This window comes from Eschrichtius robustus, chromosome 13, assembly GCF_028021215.1.
Source record: "Eschrichtius robustus isolate mEscRob2 chromosome 13, mEscRob2.pri, whole genome shotgun sequence".
NCBI classification, from domain to species: Eukaryota; Metazoa; Chordata; class Mammalia; order Artiodactyla; family Eschrichtiidae; genus Eschrichtius; species Eschrichtius robustus.
The window spans coordinates 89,065,175-89,087,454 of record NC_090836.1 but is presented as its reverse complement, the minus strand read 5'-3'; the positions used below and the strand labels follow the sequence as shown (position 1 = coordinate 89,087,454).

General features: G+C 47.9%; 1 protein-coding gene and 1 pseudogene across 4 annotated transcripts in view; one reads left to right on the top strand and one right to left on the bottom strand.

Annotated features, from left to right (window-relative positions):
- Positions 1-22,280, bottom strand: part of CHST11 (carbohydrate sulfotransferase 11) — a 277,775-nt gene that overhangs the window by 157,231 nt on the left and 98,264 nt on the right. The gene's annotated exons all lie outside the window — the stretch shown is intronic.
- The window catches only part of LOC137775153 (prostacyclin synthase-like), a 107,981-nt pseudogene continuing 97,514 nt past the window's right edge, over positions 11,814-22,280 (top strand).

Below are 22,280 nucleotides of genomic sequence, written 5' to 3'. Positions count from 1 at the left end.
TGACTTGAGTCTGGGTCATGGGTTATATAAGAGCGCCCACTCGGAGGCAGAGCTCAGCTCCCCAGCCGGGGGTCGGCTCACAAAGACACTTCCAGCCACGGAGGCAGTAACCCCAAAAATTGCTGGAGGTGACCCCAAAATTGTTTGAGACATCAAAATTGCTTCCTTAAAAACCCAGCATGATTTCAAATTAAGTACCAAAAAAGTCCAAAACAGGCAAATATAAAGACACAGAAAGTAGGCTAGTGGTTGTGTAAGGCCGGGCGTAGGGAGGCAAGGAACAGTAAATAGATGCAAAAGTTCTTTTTAGGGTGATGGAAATGTTCTAAAATTAGATTGTGGTGATGGTTTTAGGACTCTGCAAACGTACTAAAATTCACTGACTTCTACACTTAAAGTAAGTGAATTTTATATGTAAATTATATCTCAATAAGGCTATTATTTTAAATAAGTACAGAAATGTTTAAGAAGAAAACCCATAAGATTAATATTTTTAAGATTTTGACCTACTCAAGTAGGAGGAGTTACCCTGCCTTACCAATATGAAGGATTTAATTGAACAATTTATTTGACTTGAGATTTTAAGTTGAAATCTTCTACGTTTACATATAACATTTGGAGCATTTAAGAAACTTAATGTTTATCATTGAGGTATTAGATTTATATTATTTAAGTATTTGTTTGTTAATCAGACATCTGAAGTACTCAAAAAGGACATTAAGTATATGAGATTTTAAGTGCAATTTAAAACGTTAAAAGAAGGTGAAGTTTGTCCAAGGGTCAATGATTAATCAGAGGCTATCCTAAATGTAACTTAAAATTTACTAGATTTATGAGTTGCAGAGTAAGATTCTTAACTTAAAGGCTAGCTTGCTAGATTTATAACTTAAAGTTCTTTAAAAGCTTCTCTTGTACACGAATGTCACACTCAGTGACATGAAAACGCTCACATTAACAGAGGATTAACAGGAATTGGCACCTTCGGGCTGGTCTCAGGGTGGAGACACTGAGCATCCCAGGTGAAGAGAAGCAGCCCCCAACCCAAACCTCACCACACATTCCTGAAAGCCCCTACAGCGGTGGATGAATTTTACTGTTGAGAAACCTAAGAGCCTGTGGAAAAACACAGTCCAAGGAATTAAATTGGCAGTTAACCTAGGAAAGCCCTTATAAATTACCTTTTATGGTCACCTAAATAAAACAAGAGAGACAGCACGGCGGTCCGCATCATATTAATTACATTCTACACACCTGGAAGGAATAATTAATGGGCATGGTACAGTTAATTTTCATTTACCTTTCCTTGCCTGCTGGAGAATTTCTACATTCTCCCCTGCAGTTTTCTTGGAATGCTTATGAATTTATTTTGCAGTGATGCAGATAATATGCCAAAATACTTTCTTCCCTGTGGCTGGTGCTCCAAGTCTGATTTTACGACTGGAGACATTTATGTCTGCCTCTGGGCTTCCCCCACAGCTTCAGAGACACGGTGTAATGAATAACTCGGCTGATTGAGAAGGGAAATATTCTAGGTAACCCTTCCTCAAGCTACTCAAGCATGGCAGGGCATTAACCCCAAACCTACTCCTTAAAGCCATCCCCACAAAGCTAGCTGGCTCCGGGCAGGATCATTTCACGCTGATACAGCCGGGCTGTGCCGGGCACCCCCATCTCTTGCACAGGGTTCCTCCACTCGCTCCCAGCCACACAGCCTCTTCAAAGGCCCAAGGGGATTCTCGCCCATCCTGTGTCTCTCTCAGGGCCATCTGGTCAAACCTTGCTCCTGCCTGGGCTCCTGCTTTCTTTCCCTTTTCTCCACCCTGCCCATAGTGTCGTAGGCTGAATACTGTCCCCCTCAGAACCTCAGAATGGAATCTTATTTAGAAATAGGGTCTTTGCAGATGTTATTAAATTAAGAGAGGTTGTCCTGGATTAGAGTGGAGCTAGATTTATGAGTTGCAGAGTAAGCTCCAATCTCAGCTCCTCCACTAGCCTAAATCCAATGACTGGTCCTTATAAGAAGGGAGGACACAGACAGACGCACACAGTGGTCCTTCTGTTATGGCAGCTCTAGGAAACGAATACACGTGGGTTCATGTCCTGTGTGACCCCGACAAGATAACCTCTTGGCCTCAGTTACCCCATCTGTGAAATGGGGATAATGATATGCCTACTTAGTAGGGATGTTTTGAGGACTAAATAAATTCATCCATGTCAAGTGTTTGGAACAGCACCTGGTCTGAGATAAGTCCTCAATAACCTATAATTAGCTAACCATTCCTGACGTCCAGTACCTTCTTTTTCTCTCTCCCAAAAGAGCACCTAAAAATCCTCGTCTATTCCAACGCAAAATCTCACTGTTGTACACATGATATACACATATTAATCTGTGAACACTAGGTTATTTCACGAATAGGAGAGGAACTCTCGTCACAGTTGGTGACGTATGATGGAGGTCGAACCATTCCGCTCCAAATGAGCGTAAGGCAGGTTCAGGATGCTGAAGCGGGGGTGTTGAACAGACAGCGTGCACACCTTTTCTCCAGAAGCACAAGACAGCTAGAGATTGTCTCCCACAGTGAAAGACACAGTCACAGTAATAAAGAGCTGGAGCCTTCCAAGGCAGCCAGCCACCCATCTACGCAAACCCACATTTTCATTTCCATATGTCTAGATGAGTTGAAGATGGAAATTATCTTTTTAATTGTTCACTTGTATTATTTTCTTCTGACATGTTTCTGGCACAAGACGCTAGCAGAGAGAACACTGATTTTAAAAATATCCCCATATGCGCTACATCACTGGAACTGTGAAGATGTTTACTGCCTTCAACTCCATCAATTTCCCTCTTGGGAAATTACACCAAGGGAACAATTCAACAGAAGCTAACAGGTTTATGCACAAAGATGTTTACTATAATATTTCCCTTCTGATGGGAAAAAACTGTAAACACTCTAAGACGTCCAAGATCAGAGGAATAATTTCATAAATCATAGTTCACTTAGGTACATCATTAACAAGTCACAGTATATTCACTACTCAAAAAAACGATACTGTTATTAAAAGCAATAATGAAGATATGGAAAAGAGGTTGAAGTGAAAGCAGCAGAATTCATAATATTATGAGGATCAGGATCTTGGCTAGGTAAATGTACACACATATAAAAATGAAAACAATTGTCAGAGTGCCTCGTGCCTTTCTTCTATGTTGTATATCATTTTTCCCACTTAAAAATGATGGCTTCAATATAATACTAGATCCAGATCAGCTCTCAGTGTTAAAGGTGCTACTGGAAAGCCAGAGACATTCCAAACAAAAAGCTGGAATTTTCTCAAAGAGGACACCAAAATTATCTGCAGCCACTGATGTGGACAGTCTTCCCCAATAGATCTTTGAAAAATGAGAGCACTTAATTTTTGGATGTCTCAGGGCCATAAGTTGCTGAAGTGTAATTTATGTTGCCACCACCAAGTAGTGGAGGGATGAGGCAGGTGCAGGAGACGATCCAAAAATGAGTGAAGGGGAGGCTCAGGATGGGGGCAGAAAAGGCACATGTGGCCTTTGGGGGAAGCTAGGCTGTGCTTCAAATGTTATTCTTCTTGAAATATGGTCAGAGGGAAAAGACCACTGCAGCTGTATCCTATTACACACTCCCACACTTCCCATCTCCCTCCCTCCCTCCCTCCCTCCCTCCCTCTTAGGGAATCCAAGATGCAAGGCTGAACCTCACTCCACAGTCCCTCCGAAGACATGCAATGGGATGGGAATGAACCCAAGGAGGGTCAAGAAAGGACCTGAGCTGCCGTAGCGATTTTCCCCACGAAAATGTTCCCCATTTTGAGACTTTTTTTTTTTTTTCAAACAAAAAAAAAACTTTCTGACAATATGGAGAGACAGAGTCCCATCTTTCTCCGAAAAGTAAGGAAGTCATGCACAAGATCCTTGCTGGCATGATAAGCAGGAAGGCATGCCCTCTTGGGGTGCAGCACACACGTCCAGGCTGCATTTAGATATTAAAATTCCTTCAAAGTCAGCCAGGCAGGCTCTATTTGTGCAGGCAAATTAAAAAGCTGTAAAACAATAATAAGGTGTTTGCAAATGATTCCAGCTACAAGGGGATGTGAGAGCCACTTGCTTGTCTATATGTATGAGACATGGCCAGGTGTGTTAGAAAGGGTTCTGGTTCAGGGCTTGTGGCCACCTACTATCCAGTGACCCAGGGAGAAGGGGGACAGGAACAAGCTGAACATATTTTGAGTTCCTATTATACACCATGCCGAATGCCAGGTACTTCAGTAAACGTTATTTAACCTTCCCTTCCTCACTACCATCCTGAAACGTTAAGTGTTATCATTCCTATTTTACAGACGAGGAAGCAAGTGCAGAGAGGTATCTGCAAAGAGTCACACAGCCAGTAACTAACAGATTCTCTAGACTAGTACAGCAGGTAAGTGTTTATTATCTGAATGTTATCAACAGAGATCTACCTGATGTAGGAGAGGGGGAGGAGCAGAGCAGACATGAAACACACCGAAAGCAGCATTTCACAACCCTGGGTCCAGCCCTTATTAAGAATAATAATGTGAAAACATGTCAATGAGATTTAAGTTACTTACTAAAAGTAATGTAACGGAGTTAACATATCTGTCTGACACAGCTGGGTCAAAATGTTGACATCAAAGTGTTCAAACACCACGGACTTCATTGCCAGGGGGTAGAGCAAAGTGGCTAAAGATGTTAGCCCTAAGGGTGGTAGAATACCTCCTTCAATCTCAGCTCCTCCACTAGCCAGCTGAGTGATCTTCTGCAAGTTCTGTGTCCCAGTTTTCTCACCGATAAGATGGGAACGAGAGAACTTGCCTTTTAAGATTAAGAGGATTACGTGAGATGAAAGCACCAACATTGCCAACCATGATTCATGTCATTTTCATGTTTTTTAACTTCTCTGAAATCGAGGGGCATCTTACAATCATAGCCTTTTCCGACTGGATAAGATAGGATAGGATGATGATGATGGTGGTGACAATCCCTGACTCCCTCCACAGACCTGTGGGCCTCCCCTCATCCCTATCCCCATCCCCACGCCTCATCTTAAAGTCCAAACCCCTGGAAGGAATGTGTCCCCCCCCCCCGCCTTTCTCCCTTCCTCTCTCCTTCTCTCTCTCCCGACTGCAAACTTAATGCTTTCTTTTCCAAGCCAAGATAAATATCCTCAAGTCCAAACGACACAGTGCTGCAGCATCAAAATGCCCTGTACCCTCTGAGGGTGACCCCAAAGAGAAGGCTCGCTCAGGTGCAGGCAGGAAGCTCCAGGATAAACAGCCCCCTGAGATAGCCCGGTACCCGAGCCATTCATCACAACGCCAAGGTCCCTGCACCAGTGGCCTGAATAACACTGGAAGCCACCACACCCTGTGAGTGTCAGGGCAGAGCGGGGTAGTGGTCTTTAGCAGAACCAAGAAAGACCCCCTTATTATAAGACCCAACCCTCCTCCAAATAACTGCCCGGACTTCACGGCCAGAGGGTAGAGCAAAGTGGCTAAAGATGTTAGCCCTAAGGGTGATAGAATTTTTGAGGCCAGAAATCCCAGACAGCGTCTCCAATGTTAAGCCACTAAATCAAATAACAACCAGCTTTCTAAACGTTTGAAAAACCACAACATCAAAAGCAAACAAATAGGGGTCGAATTTTCTCAATTATCAAGCTTTTCTCCCATAAACTTTGACACAGTTATGCTTGACATATACATGACTAGATATATACATACATTGACATATAATACTAATATCTCAAAAATATTAATAGAGCATGGTGATTTCCAGGTGGTCCTCCATCTGACCAAGTCTGAGGTTATTCCTCCAGCAGAAGGTCAAGGAGGTCAGCATCCTGGGAGCAGGACCCAAGTCCATAAGAGTGAGGATGCAGGAAGCACCTGCTTCTAAGAGGTTCTGATGGGAGAAGTAAGCTCCTGGATGTCCAAGGTCACGGGTGAGTGACTTCACGGAGAGGGAAATCAGGACAGACGTGGGAGGGCCATAGAAACAGAAGCACTTTGGCCTTTCACTTCCCTCTGATCTCAATAAACATCAACACATGCTTTTCACGATGAGCATAATTGAGCTTCAGGGTATTTGGAAACAGGCAGCCCAATGTCGAATTTAAACTTAAGTAATTAAACTTTTTTGTAATTAAACTTTTTTGTTTTAACATCCTGACCTTTACTATGCTGGCTCGTGCATGTAGTCAAAGCTTTTGGCTTTACTGTACTGGAAACTTTAGTCAAATCAAGAAACCAATTTTTAGTTTCAATTTTCTTTTATACTCTTGCTTAAGCCTAGACTCTTCCTTCTTGTTAACAGAAATCCCAAAAGATATTTTATCCCCAAAATCTATAATGTATGGGGGAAAAGTCACAAATGATTTCTGGCTTCAATCCCTTAATGAAATAACTGAAGGGCCGTGACATTAAAAAGCAAATGGTTTTATTCAATGTTCAAGCCTTTTCTTCAAATGTCTATCAGAAATAAAAGGGACTGGGCTTCCCTGGTGGCGCAGTGGTTAAGAATCCGCCTGCCAATGCAAGGGACACGGGTTCGAGCCCTGGTCCGGGAAGATCCCACATGCCGCGGAGCAGCTAAGCCCGTGAGCCACAACTACTGAGCCTGCACTGTAGAGTCCGCAAACCACAACTACTGAGCCCGCGTGCTACAACTACTGAAGCCCACGCACCCTAGAGCCCATACTCCACAACAAGCCAAGTCACTGCAATGAGAAGCCCGCACACCGCAACGAAGAGTAGCCCCTGCTCGATGCAACTAGAGAAAGCCCGCGCACAGCAATGAAGACCCAACGCAGCCATAAATAAATAAATAAATAAAATTTTAAAAAAAGAAGAAATAAAAGGGACTGATTACTTAGGGTTGACCTTATGTGACCATTATCTGTGGTCTATCAATTACAAATAACCATTTGTAAATAACCATTCCATGTGCCTCTCAATTATCACTGCCGGTGATAATTGAGGGTGTGGTGACCCAAGCCATTCAGAAGCAGTAGGTGATCCAAAATGTCGCTTCTGGTCGGCTGGGACTGCTAAGCAGGATCCTTGAACATTTAGATTTTACCTCCAGTTACATTTGGCCTCAAAAGTTACTCAAACGACCTTGCGTCTTGTGAGCACGGCAGCAGAATCGAGGCTGGGAGGGCAGGGATGCAGCCCAGGGGATTCACCAACACACTGGCAATCGGAAGTTACCTGTGTTGGAATGGAAGTATTCCCTTGAAACTCCATTGGAGACGAAAGAGTAAAACAGCCCATTCCTGACACGGGATGAATAACAATGAATACCTGTTTAGCTGTCTGCCTATTCCAGTGGCCTTCCACATGCATCCTCACTGCCTCTTGTTTTAAAAAGGAGAAATCCCCGATCAGAGAGCTTCAGTGATGCACCCACGGTCCCAAGATGAATCATGGCGTCTCCATTCTATCAATGAGGAAACGGAGGCTCGGGGACGTAAGTGACTTGCTCAGGGGCACAGAGCTCAGGGGTGGAACAGAGACTCAAACCCAGGTAATACAGGCCCAGGTTCAGTCTTATCCCTCTGCACAAAAGGTGCCTCCTTTATGGAAGTTTGTTTTAAGAAGGCGGGGGAGGGGTTGTGCATGGAAAGAGATATTCTTTGAGCATCCACACACTGTCCTGGGACCACAGAGGTGAAAGAGAATAGATCAGCCCTCACTGAGCTTCAAGGCTCAATAGTGCCCTTTGTTGTTCTTCTAGCAACTTTCTCTGATTCTTTAAGGCTAACAAGAAAACAGAAGCATGTAATAAAGCCCCTTAAGAGATACCGGAGCACCAACTCATGGCTTCTTCCTTATGTCAGAGACCATGTTAAATTCCTTTTTGTACCTCCTACTTTGAGTGGGGTCAGTACAAAATAAGTCCCCCATAAACACAATATTTAGTCAATCAATTAATCTGATTTTGCACCTGAGACGATTGTACATCACAAGAGCCCAGAACCTTCCTAGAAGTTTTTACTGCGGAATGTGAGGGGTCTGGCTCTCGAGCGATGGTCGGTATCCAAACAACAGAGCCAGCTTTCCACGTCTCCTCAAGAACCCCTATCACAGAGGGCTCTGCTGAGTTCTTTGTGTAGCTTATATCTGAATCATTTCCCAGACTGAAAGGACAGTGACTAAATAACATCAGATGGGACTTCAGAATTCTGGGAAAGGATAAGCCACGCCAGAAAGCTGATGACTCAATATTCCACTTTTCAAACCAGCTGTGCTGCCATCCTGGAAAGAGAGCCACGGCACCCAGGGCTCTCATCAGAACAGAGGCAGGGGGTTCCAAAACGTAATCAGGAAGATAAAGATCTTAGGAAAGAAACTGAAGCGTCTGCCCAGGAGCAAAGATTGATTCTACCCTAGTACAGGAAAAGGCAAATGGAGAAGGCACATGATCTATAAATGATTTCGGAAAGACTTCTCAATTCAGGAAAACTTATCTTCAGGTTTTGTTTGTTTTTTTTTAATATTGCAAGCCAACCGGTCAATGGAAGCCAGAGTTCAAGAACTAGAAAGGTCTGATGCAGTGGAAAGTCAGTGGGCTGGGGACCAGGAGGCCCGTGTTGGGCTGGGTTCCTCACTAGCAGGGTGACCCTGGGTAAGCACCCACCCCCTTTTCTGGGTCTCAGTTTCCTCATCTTTAAATCAGGGGGGTTACTCTATAGAAGATCCCTTCCAGCTGCAAAATTCCATCCTTCTGTAACTCAGTCCACGTGCTGATCCAACGCCCTCCCCTCCGCTGCTGTGAGGCTCACCAAATTCCACTGGCACCGCGCTCCACCACCAAACAGGCCAGCTTTTGTAGGCCTCCTCAGAGTGGTAACCACAGAAATGAACCCAAATGCACCAAAAAATGTAAATGGGTCGTGAGCGCTCTCACACGTATGAAGTCAGCAGTGTGAAATTTATAACAAGATGGTCTACAGATCTTTTGTTGACACACAGTTAAGAAAAAAAAATCTCCTCTTAAATATAAAAAGGCCCATTTGTTTGGTTCTCAACTCAATCAGTCTCGAGTCGGCAGCATTTGAAACCCTAGTCCCAGTCGTGACCGTGGGTTGCCTCTTAGCGACACACACACAGGAGGGAAACTTGGATTCTTTACAGAGATAGCATCTATTCTGCTGGGCAACTGGGGGAGGCAGGGGAAGTTGCCTTTGGCATCGACCAGCCCTTGGCATTGACCAGACAATGAACTCATCATCCTGCCTGGCCCAGAAATAGAAATTGAACGTTAAACATAGCTCACCAGCATCTCCTGCACCAGCATCTCAGACGGAGGTTAAGTGGCTCACAAGAAAGTCTGAAGCGGGGATGCTTACTTAATGCTTAAGAATTTACCGCATCACCCCAATAACCCCCACTGCTCCACTGTCATCTGAAAGAAATTATTAAGTACCTAATGTGTACACAGCCCTTCCCTCCTAGACTGTTCCAAAAGGAGCCCTCTGGATTGGGCTGCAAGCCCAACAATGTGAATGTACTTCATGCCACTGAACTGTACACCTAAAGATGGTTAAAATGGTCACTTTTATGATACGTATATTTTACCACAATTTTTTTTAAAGATACCAAAAAAAAAAAAAAGACTTAGACTGCAGCCCCCAGACACACCTAATCATACTGATGCAAAATAGAAACACTCAGCCAGCGAGCTATTTCCAGCCTGTCCCCAAAACGTCTGGGGCCAATGATAATAGCCTCTCGCCTGGCCAAAGTAACCACGAAATTTGTTTAAGCATCATGCCTAGAGCCTTAGAGTAAATCCACAGCCATTTCCACCCTTCCCAGAGGGCTCAGTACTGAGACCTAGACTAGTGGTTCTCCAACCTGAACGCCCCTCAGGACTGCCTGGGGGGAGGTCAATGCAGATTCCAGGGTCCCATGACCAAGATCCTGATTCAACAGGCCTCTCTCAAAGCCCAGGAATGTGCCCTTTTAAAAATGTCCCAGGTGATTCGGAGGAACCTGGGGTGTATTAAAGGGTTGAGCAGGGGGGTAGGTGGACCAGATGCCAAAGGGGTGTGGCCACGGGGACTGCCGCCAGCTCCTGCTCCCCAGTGAAGGCTGCCAGGGGCTCTTTCCCAACTTCAAGGAGGCCCTTGGCTTTGAATCCTTGAATAAGTCTGGGCAAAGTATAGAGTGTGCGGTTCCACCACCTTCCCCACGGCTAGTGGACCTTCCGCCAGAACCAGAACACCCAGATTCCAGGCCCGACTCTCTTCCACACCCTTTTCATGACCATGCCTCAGTCTTCTCCCTCTGTAAAATGGGCCTGATAGTACCTGCCCTGGCTGACTCCTCGGGCTGTTGTATCAGGGCTTCCAGGCCCTGTTCTCCCAACTGTGTGGCCTTGGGCTCTTTACATTTCACCTCTCTAGACCTCAGCTTCCATATCATTCAAACGGGAATAAAAAGAGTACTAAGCTCACAGAGCTCTCATGAGGACTAAAGGGACTAATGCAAGAAAAGCTCTCAACCCACTGGAACACAGACAAGGAGCACTTAAGAAATATTAACTCTTATTGTATTTATTAATACGCTGCACGTGGGGTGCTTGGTAGGGAACAAATCTAACAGATGACCGTTTTCACACTTCTATTATTTAAGAAAAGACCAGAACTTGTGCGTGCCATCCACCCTGTGATTACAAATCACGGCCCTTTGGCTTAGAGGTGACAAGCATGACTTTGAGAAGCCAACCCTTTTATTTCAAAAGTGAGTTTCTCCACTCTCTATCGGAAAGGCCTCCAACCCTGCTGCTCCCAGAGCGGCCTCCCTCAGAAGGGAGCCACGTGGGGACTCCGTGCCTCAGGCAGGACAGTCTGCAGACTGCATCCCACCTCACCCACTGATGTCACCTTCCAGCCCCACGGAACCACTCAGAGATCTCAGAACACACCCAGGAATTTCTGTTCCTTCCTACGGTCAAGCTGTTCCTGCTTCCAGAAATTTCTATGCTTCAGCCAAGACCCTCTTCACCCAGATTGTCACTTGGGCTGCAGCTCCGTTGCCCCACCTGAGGGAGGCCTTCTCCAGCATCCCTTTCATCCCATTATCCTGTGTGTCTTCCTCAGAGCACTGACCCCCCGACCTGAAGGGACCTCACCACAGTCCCCTCCCTCCTGAACGTCAAGCTCTAAGAGATCCCCTGCCCTGCTCACTGCAACAACAGTGCCTGGCACACTGGAAAATACTTGATGCCTGAATCGTACATCTCAGCCAGGGTGAACATGGAACCCAGGTAACCTGAGACGGTCCCATTCATGCCTGTGGGCCTGGAGCCAAGTTTAAAAGCTCTTCCTTTCATTCTAACAAGTGGCTGGTTTGATGGTGAACCTTGCACTGCTCTAATGAGAGGTGATACCGCCCAGGGGCTAGGAGTCTGGAAGTTCTAGAATCAGACCAACTTTGGTATCAGTCCCAAGCTGCCACTTGCTACCGTGTTGTCCTCGGCAAGTCATGACTGTCTGATAAAACCATCCTTGGAGTATTTCAGAGAGACTGAAAGAAAGCACGTATGTAGGCACCTGATACATGGCACGTGGTAGATATTCAATAAATGTTATTATGAATAATAAAAATAATAGCATTTTTTCCCCTCTGAAGACAGAGGACCGAGTCCACCACCTACCAGTCATGTGACCTTGGCCAATTTACCTACTATCCCTGCCATTTCTCATCTCTAAAATGAGAAGACAGCGCTCCGCAGCCGCAGCCTGGTCGCCGGCCCTGCCATGTCCTGGGCCGTGGTCTTCGGTCTTCTGGCCGCGCTGCTGCTGACCCGCCGGCCCACGCGGTGAGGAAGCAGGCGTAGGGAAGCAAAGTCACACGGCCAGCGAGAAGCATGGCTGGGATCTGAAGCCAGGAGGTGTGGTGCTAAAGTCAGGCCCGTAACCATCCTGCCCTCCTGCCTCTTGTGTGAAAATCGCCGCTCCCGTGTCCCGTCTGTGGGCTCAGACCTGGGCTGGGAGAGGACTGGTGCACGCTGGGCTCCTCCAGCCCTGGGCTGTGCCAGCCTTTAAACGGAGCCCTCGGGAGAAGCTGGCTCACAGAGAGGCGACCTGGCGAGCCTCCGCCGGACCTGGGCGGTATCCCCCGGTTGGGCTATGCTTTGGAGTTTGGAAAAGATGCCGCCAGCTTCCTCACTAGGATGAAGGAGAAGCACGGTGATATCTTTACTATGCTGGTGGGGGGCAGGTATGCCACTGTCCTCCTGGACCCACACTCCTATGACATGGTGGTGTGGGAGCCTCGCACCAGGTTGGACTTCCACGCCTGTGCCGTCTTCCTCATGGAGAGGATTTTCAACGTGCAGCTTCCGCATTACAGCCCCAGCGGTGCAAAGTCCAAGATGAAACCGACTCTCCTCCACAAAGAACTCCAGGCGCGCACGGAAGCCGTGTATACCAACCTCCACCTGGTCCTGCTGGGTGACACCAGGGAAGCAGGCAGTGGCTGGCATGAGACGGGACTCCTCGAATTCTCCTACAGCCGCCCGCTCAGAGCCGGCTGCCTGACTCTGCACGGTGTCGAGGCAGCGTGCACACCCGGGAGAGCCAGACCCAGGACCGCATCCACTCAGCCGACGGCTTCCACGCCTTCCGCCAGCTCGACCTGCTGCTCCCCAAACTGGCACGTGGCTCCCTGTCACTGGGGGATAAGGACCAGGTGTGCAGGGTCGAAGGTCACCTGGGGAAGCTGCTGTCCCCTGCCAGGCTGGCCACTCGGGCCCACCAGAGCAAATGGCTGGAGGAGACGGGCGTGTCAGAGGAGATGCAGGCACGGGCTGGTGCTGCAGCTCTGAGCCATGCAGGGGAACGTGGCTCCTGCTGCCTTCCGGCTCCCGCTCTTCCTCCTCAAGAACCCCGAGGCCCTGGCTGCTGTCCGTGGAGAGCTGGAGCCTCTTCTCCTGCGAGCAGAGCAGCCCATTTCGCAGATGACCGCCCTCCCACAGAAGGTTTTGGACAGCGTGCCTGTGCTGGACAGCGTGCTGAGTGACAGCCTCAGGCTCACCGCTGCACCCGTCATCACCGCGAGGTCGTGGTGGACCTGGCCTTGCCCGTGGCAGAGGGGCGGGAATTCACCCTGCGATGTGGCGACTGCCTCCCCCCTTCCCCTTCCTGAGTCCCCAGAAGGACCCGGAGATCTACACAGACCCAGAGGTATTTAAATACGACCGATGCCTGAGCCCTGATGGATCAGAGAAGAAAGACTTTTGCAGGGATGGGAAGTGACTGAAGAACTACAGCATGCCGTGGGGAGCAGGGCACAACCAGTGCCTGGGGAGGGGTTACGCCACCAGCAGCACCAAACAACTCGTGCTCCTTGTGCTGGCGCACTGTGACCTGGAGCTGATCAGCCCGGACGTGGAGATGCCCGAGTCTGACCTCAGCAGGTACGGCTTCGGGCTGATGCAGCCGGAACGTGACGTGCCTGTCCGTTACCGCATCCGGCCTTGGGCTCCGGGGCATATGGGACTCCATGCACCCAGCCTGCCCCTAGTCGCCCAACGTTCTGTGCCTACGTTCGGCCTGGGTACAGAGCTTTGCACACCCAACGGTGCCAAGCATTATCCCTTCCCTACTGTTTTTCCTAGAAGGCTGTGTCTGGGGAAGGGGAAAGAAGGGGAGCGAAGAAAAGACACCAAAAGCTCTGCGGATTATCTGCTGCAAAGGTTAAGTTCCAAAATGAGGCTCTTTCCGTCCCCAGCCCCTCTTGCTTCTCTCACCTTCATGATATCCACTCAAGCTCGGGCAGACGGGGCACAATGAGGAGACCCCACTGCTCTGCCCCCAACCCCCATGGGCTGCCGTCCAAGGCCCTGCCAATGGTGTGGTCCAGACCCTAACCAGTCAAAGCAGATGCTGGCCATAAAAAGGCCATTTGGGGCCTAGCAGTGCGTCTGTTGAAATAAATTCTGTCCCCAAATTTTTATTAAACTACCTAAAGCCAAAAAAACAAAAATAAAAATAAAAAATAAAATAAAATGAGAAGACTTCCTAAGCTCACAAGGTTGTTGTGAGGATCAGATGAGATCATCTGGGTAAAGTACGGTGCGTCGTACATCCTGAGCACTCAATAAACTGCAGCAATTAGTAACACCCATATTGTTGCCTTTCCTCCTAAAAGCATGAGCTCCTTGAGGGCAGGAACCCTGTGTACTCACTTCTCTATCCCTAACACTAAATGCCTGGCACATTTTTCTAGAAGGAAGGAAATGAGTGGGATTTTTTTTGAGGTCATCCCACGCCCATCACCCTCCAGCTTGATCCCTGGTGTGAGAGAGGGGGTAGATGGGACACAGAGAAGGCACGGAGCTTGGGTTGGTTGCACAGCACCACAAAGGTAGAAAGAGAATTTGCTGGAAGTGTGGAGGATCACAGATGGTAAAGCCCCCAGCTGCTCACACACCTACTAGTGGGAGGGGGAGGCTGGTTTAAATGTTACAAATGAGTCAACTTTCTCTTAGACAATAAGATCAACAAGGAAGACAGTGATGGGGAGAGGAACAAACAGGGTGAGAAGGAGAGAAACAGGCACCGGGGCCCCGCTCTTGTGTAACTTAACTCTTTGGGAGGAAGGGGTGGGTGGGGTGGGGGGCACACGGGACTGGAAAGCAGTCGAGTAGGGGGACGGCAGGGGAGCCACAGATTTAATTTAGATCCTCCCCAATGGGCTGCATCACAGCCTGGCTCGCATGCTCATTTCATGCTCCTCTGACACAGATGGGAAGATCAAACCCAGGACATGTCGGTTTTGTAGGTTATCAGATATGTCAAAACTGTTAACTGTTTCTGAATTTAGCAATTTGGCAGAATGTGGAGCGGAGCTGCTGGGATGGCCAAGCGCGCTGACTGCGAAGAGTTTCTTTCGCAATCTTGTCCTCTTCTGCCAACTGTAAACTAAGATTATGAAGCAGAATCAACATGGCTACGTGGAGTGTCGGCCTTCAAGAGGGAAAGCCAGGTGTTGGGGGCTCCCAGCACCGCATGGTCAATGGCACCACCCCAATACTACCTGCACCACCATCACTGACAATGCTGTAATTTATCCCCCAATGATCCACGAGTGGGAGAATAGATGGATAAGGTATAGCCTGGGTACCCTGGAGGCACCCAAAAAATGTGGTCGCTAAGTACCTAGCCTGGAATCTCCCCACTTCATTATCTTCTAATCCCACACATAACACTTCAATTTTCAATCAATCCAGCATGTGCACTCTGCTCCCAAGTGCCTATGATGTGCTCAGCTGCGGGCAACGAGTTAGGAAGATTACAAAATGCAATCAGACATCCTCTGAGTTCTTCTCTAAATTTTAAAAGCAACTGCTCATAACAGAATATTGAGAACATAAGGGAGACTGGTTTTTAAGTAAACCGCCCACAAATCCTAATGATTGTTCCTTTAAGTAAATTTGACAGGTTGTATTTGTCATGTGCTTTTTTTTTTTTTTTTCATTCAGAATATAAAACATTCTGAAAAATGAGGGGTCTCATAGACTGAGCTGTAGTAACTAATATGGCAACTCCCGGAGGGTTTTCTATCCCTCTCTATCCCTAGAATTCCTTCCCCCACAATCACCAAGTCAAGAAGTTTGCCTTATTTTGTTTTATAAACTAGTAGTTTTACTTATGTGTGCAGAATATGGAATCAGACTACTGGGTTCCAATTCGGGCTCTGTCACATCCTGGCTCTACGACCTTGGACTGGTTACTGAATCTCCACCTGCCTCAATTTTCTCATCTCTAAAATGGGAATAATAGTAATACTTCTCAGGACTGTTGTGGGGATTAATGAGCTATGATAAGAACACTTAAAAGAGTGCCTAGCACAGTTTTAAGTACTTATTTTATTAAGTACTTAATAAATGTAGCTATATACATAAGGCAGCACTGCCTTTAAAAGTAGGTCATTAGCTTTTTAAAATCTCCTAGGGTGGGTTTCAACTTTTATAAGTAGAAAGGCAGTATAGAATACTGGTTAAGAACACAAACTATAAAACCACACTGCCTGGGATTGAATCCCAGTTCTGCTTTACTTGCTGTGTGATCTTGGCTGTTACTTAACCTCTCTGAGATTTAGTTTCTGTAAAATGGAACTAATATTGCCTTCACGCTTAAGTGAATACAAACACATAGTAAGTAATAACAAAGCATGACAGTGTGCGGCTGTCACTATATTTCTAGGGCAGGTACCATCAGCAACAAAGAGTCACATTCGTAAAACGTCAAGATGACATTCAAAGTCCCAGGAAGCAATTAGGTAACCAGCCATTAGCCACTCTCACCCCATCTTGGCTCTGTTCAAAGTTGCTAATGTACAGATCATTAGTGAAGGCGTAGCAAGCAGAATTCAATTAAAATTGGCCCAGCTTGCTGCTCCAGGTCCTTCCATCCCCATCCTGCAGCAGGACTGAGAGCTAAGGGGGACAGACAGCAGGGCTGATGCACAAACAGTGGGAGGGGCCCACTGGCGCAGTACCTTTGGCTGTTGCATGGCAACGGGAGCTGCCAAGACAGAAGAGCATCAGTAAACTGCAATGAGAGAGGAGAGCCTGGCTCTTGCATGCAGTCAGCATCAAAGCATCCATGAGGCTGGAAAGCAAGGAGACCCCAGCCCTAAATAGCAGCCCTGGTGATAGGGCCCAGCCCCAGCCTGTGAATCCTGGTGTGGAAAGGAACAGACACATTGGTCCTTCCCTATAGTGACCTGCCCTGGGGAGACACAAATGCATGGACCAGCTTAGCCTCTAAACCTTCCACACAGCTCAAGGTGGGCCTGGAACCGCTCTCCATACCTCAGGAGGGGAGGCAGATCCGCAAGAGAGCTCATGCCCAACTGGAGCTTGGGAATATCTCACTGAGGACAGAACAACAGAACATAAGACAGTGTATCTCAGCAGGAATGTAACTAGAGGTGCTGTCAGGAGAGGGAAAGTTTCCCTGAGAAGGAAGCTGGATCTTAAGAGACACAAGGAAATGGAAGAGGCAGGGAAAGAAGGGCAGTGACACAAGTCCCACGCACCCAAGGAACACCTTTCTACCCAAAGAGAAACTCACCATTTAAAACAAACCTTTCTCTGCCTTCTAAAAAAGGACTGAATTTTCTGCCAGATCTGATTGAAGCTCAAAGGTATTTTGTAACTGCACTTCCCTGCCTATCTAAAGATGTCCCGACTTGTCAGTCACCCTCAACCTCAGATGCATTTCGCCTGTTCCACAAAATGTGGTCCGTCTGACCCACGAGGCTCAATTTCCTAAAGATTCTTGCAGCTTTAATGTGGCTGACTGAAGTGGCTATGATATTTTATCGGAGTGACGGTACACTTTATTCTTTAGCGACGTCAGCAAATTTTGCCTCTGATGAATCGGTCCTCAGATTTAAAGAACTAGGGGGAGAAGTTTTATGTATATATTATTATACACACACACACACACACACACACATACATGTGCGTTTATACATTATGAAAGCTGCTTATATAAACTTTATATGCGTATAAACTTTATGTGTGTATGAACATTGTGTGTGTGTATGTTTTAGCCCACCTAACAAGGAGATCTGCCTTGAGCTGGATATGTAAGGCTCTGGGTCTCAATTTCTATAACTGCAAAGGCATAGGATAGGGTTTCTCAGTCTTGGACACTGTGGGGCGAGGATCCCAAGGCTCCATTCTAGTTCAGTGTGGAGAAAAGTGCTAGGATCTACTGGTGATGTCTGCTGTGGTCACACTAAGGAGAGATGGGAGGTGTGTTTGCTGGTACCTGGATTAGCTCAAAAGACCCTTCTGATAGATGATTTTCAGGATCTTAGAACCAAGTCCCAAACGGAGGGTTCTTTTAGAATCTCTAAAGGCCTATTGGTTCGAACACTCTGAGCATTGAGTTATAAAGGCCACACTCATGGGTTCAAAGCCATCCCCTTGCTGCAAACAGAGAAAAAAGTGCTGTTTGTGTTGGGAAGATCCCTCCCAAACCCACTCCTACAAGCTCCCTGTGAGCACAGGCCCCCAAGGTGCGGTCACAAGTTTCTCCTCCACTGGGACCCAGTGGGACAAGGGGAATGGTTTCCCAGCATTTCTGCACAGCTGTTGAGTCACAATAATAACTTCTGTGAGGGTCTAAAATGATTTCCATTATGAGCAGCTTTCACTTTATAGAAAGACCCCCACTCCCCTCAATGCAACTAAGGAAAAAGAGAACGGCGACACAAGTGACAATAATGATGTCTATGGATTTTGAGACAGACCTTGGGAGAGGCAACGGAGAAAGAATAATTTACGGGGAGGCTGAAGCCTCATGACCTGTCTGTGCGGGACATTCTAGATTCCCATACAGCAGTGACACCGAGGCCCAGAGTCGTGATGTTTAACTCCATGGGACGGGCACACAGCCAGCGAACGGCTTCCAAGCCCTGTCCTTTCCACGCTGTAGTAACACAGACCAGACACCTCTAGGGGCTGCAGTGGGGCAGGGCCGGAGGATCTGGAATGTTGACAGGCCCTAGGGAGTGAAGACAAAGAGGAGGCACGAGGAAAGGAGAAGGTGGTTTCCACGTGGCCCATCCCATGGCTCAGAGAAACTCAGTAAACATAGTCTGGGTGTCTCCATCCGAACTTCTCAGCCTCCGTTTCCATTTCCCGCCAGCTTGCCCGGCTGAGAGAGATGCGACGGTTGCTGAAGAAAGAACACTACGCTCTGCTCCTTTATCTCTGAAAAGATCTGGAGACCAGCCCGATCTCAAGGGGCCACTGACAAGAACAAGAAATCACCAAGTGCAGAATGCCCTCATTAGTCAGGCTTCTAACCGCCGGTAGGTGATGTCGGGACCACACGGTTCCTCCCCTGGGCCCTGGCATCCTCACGCGTTCACATCTCCCCACACCTACCACGCTGCCTGCAGACTCCTAGAATACCGAATATCAGTCCAATACAGAAAGCAAGTTACTAATGTCCTAAAAAATATGGGGGCTGCACAAGGTGGTCTCTGGAGTCTCTTCCAGGATGGCAGCTCAGAGACAGCTGTAGCTGGTTCTGACTTTTATCACCATGTGCAGCCAGGAACCTTCAAGTCCCACCATCAGAGGCCCCTGGAGGTAAAAGGCAAATGTCTTATTGGGGGAAAAATAGTACATTGGCAAATGATCATTGAGTCTCATCTTGGACAGACTTGGGGAGAAAAAGAGATATGATGGGGAGTGAATGTGGAAAGGAAACTAGGCTCTGAAAGCCTTGAGCAGTCAGGGACGACGGGAACAACGTCATAAAAATAGCAGTTATGTTTTCTGCACACCTGCTACACACTGGGCACAGCGACTCAGACTCCTATCATAAGCACTGTCTCCTTTAATCCTCTGTTATCCCTGCTTTATAGATGAGAAACTGAGACACCAGGAGATTCAGTGACTTGCCCAAAGCAACACGCTGTTCACCCGTTCCTTCAACATCTATGCATTTCACATGTGGCTCCAGGCACTGCACCAGATCGGGAGCCACAGAGTGGCTGGGCTGGGATCCAAGCCTAAGCATCCGGATGCTAGATTTAATACCCCAGATGGACCAATCCGCAAAGGGGAACGCTGTGATGCTGAAACACGCAGACACACGCAGGAGGCCCACCGGGGGGAACCCAGGCCCCAGCCCACTTTGGCGTGTGCCACCCACTGGAGCTGCAGGGAGGAGGGTAGGCTGGAGGGAGGGAGCCTGAGTCCTGCGGGACAGAGCTTCTGGAAGACAGACTCCTTCCTCTGAGTCTGCCTTGTCCTTGCCGCCTCAGTGTCTCCCCGTAGTAGGATCTCAAATAACTGTTCTTGAGAACATATGGCCCCCAAGGGGCCACCCCACAAAGCCGTTTCTACCAACGGATTCTATTCTGTGTAGACAACATGGAAGACTGCCAGGAAACCCCCAGGGTCATCCTCTGCGTCAAAAGACTTCCTGGAAATGAAGCCAACCTTGACCTTGAAGAGCCTGCATGATCTAGCCCTTGCCTAGCTCTCCCACTCCACTCCAGCCACCATTCCCCTAACCTGCCAAGCTCATCCCCACCTCTGGGCCTTCATCCTTAGTGTTCCCTCTGCCACCAACACTCTTCCCTTAGAATTTCACCTGGCTCACCCCTTCACATCCCTTAAGTGCCTACCCAAAAGTCACCTCTTCAGAGAGGCCTTCCTCAACCATCCCTTCCAAAATAGCTTTCCCACTCTCTGTTCCCTAAACCTGCTTGAATGGCGTTCCTCATCACCCCAAATCATGTCATTTATCCCACGTGTTCATTCATGGATAGTCTGTCTTGCCCACAGGAATGGAGGCTCCGTGAGAGCAGGCTTTGTCTATTTGGTTCACTGCTCTTATCTCTAGAGCCTGGAAGGGAGGCTGGCACATAGCAGGTGCTCAGTAAGTATTTGCAAAATGACTTGGATACATTAATCTGTATCCACCAACATTTATTGTATACTTACCACATGAGGCTCTGAGCATACAGAGATTTAAAAACAAGCAAGGCAATGTTCCTATCCCTGCGTTCACAGCTGAGAGAGGGAGATGCTAGAGGGAGGTGTCCCAGTCGAGCAGTGCTAGAGGAGAGGGTGCCAACGGTGTTCTGGGAGCACCGCCCCACCCCACTGCGTGACACTGAGGAACCACAAGCCCTGGCTCCCAGTGGGGGGGCCCAAACCTGTGTGACATAAGCTCTGCCCTCAGATGCATAGCCTCTTCCGCTTACAGGAGACAAGGGTCCCGCACTGACCCCAGACGGAAAATCGAACCACAGCGTTTCTTTATGCCGTGTAGGTGAGGATTCTGCTTCAAAAGTAGTCACCTACACAGAAGCTTAAAACTATTTTTAAAATTTTTCCATTTTTAAACTGACATGACTAGTTTCTATTTTGTAAACTGAGATATAACATTAGTTTCAGGTGTACAGCATAAGGATTCAATATTTTTCTATGTTGCAAAATGATCACCACGATAAGCCAACATCCGTCCCCACACACAGTCACAGATATTTTTTCTTGTGATGAGAACTTTGAAAATCTACTCTCTCAGCAACTGTCAAATATGCAATACAGTACTGTCAACTACAGTCGCCATGCTATTCACAACATCCCCATGACTTACTTGTTTTTTAATTAGAAGCCTGTAGCTTTGGAGCCCCTTCACTCATTTCACCTACCCCCCACCCCCGCCTCTGACAACCAGTTAAAACCATTTCTGGGGACTTCCCTGGCAGTCCAGTGGTTAAGACTCCAAGCTCCCAATGCAGGGGGCCCGGGGTCGATCCCTGGTCAGGGAACTAGATCCCCCATGCATGCTGCAACTAAGACCCAGAGCAGCCAAAACAAAACAAAAACTAGATAACGTCAATTAAATTTTAATTAAAAAAAAAATTTCTGAAAAGTCTCTAAGGTCTCTACTCCAGGTGATACCAGTGCCTGAGGGCTCGGGATGAAGAGTTTCTGTCTGAAGGGAGAGAAGGAGGATGGCACAACAGAATTAATTTTACACCCGTGGGGAGGGGAGTTGAGGAACGGGGGGGACAAGCATGACAGCCTCCAGTTTGCAGGTGAAGGGACCGGGGGCTCAGTTTCCAGAAGTCTCATTTGTCTCCAATCACAAACAAACGCAAAGGCTTCAAGGGCCCGGGAAGCCCCTCTGTTGTCGGGCCCACCGGCTGGGCCGGTGGCGCTTCTTCCTTTTATTTACGGAGGCCGCTGACAAAGGTGAAAGGCAGAGGGAGGAGCTCTGTGAAAGCGGAGACTGAAATATTGATGAGGGACAGTAATTGCACGTCCCGAGACAGGAGCACAGGCCCTGCCGCTGCCTGGGAAAGGTTCTCCGGGCTCATCAAAGCACTCAGCTCAGCTCTGGGCCTCAGTGTCAGCCATCCCCACCCCTGAAACGCCCTCCACATCCTCCCCCAAGTCAAGACCCCCTCCCCCACAAAGCCTCCTCTGATTGCCGCAGCCTGCACTGGTTCAGAATCACAGAAACCTCGGAATGTGAGAGCCGGAAGGCACCTTTCAGATGAACTAGGCCAGGTCCCACATTCTCTGGGAGCTGAATCCGAGGCCCATGAGGTGGAGTGGCCAGGCTTCCGTACCTCTCCTGCGTGCTTTTCCTCCCGCCATGCTCTCTGCTCCTTCTAGGGCAAGTCCACCCTCCTCGACTGACTCCTTCAAATCACTCGACAGACACTCCTTC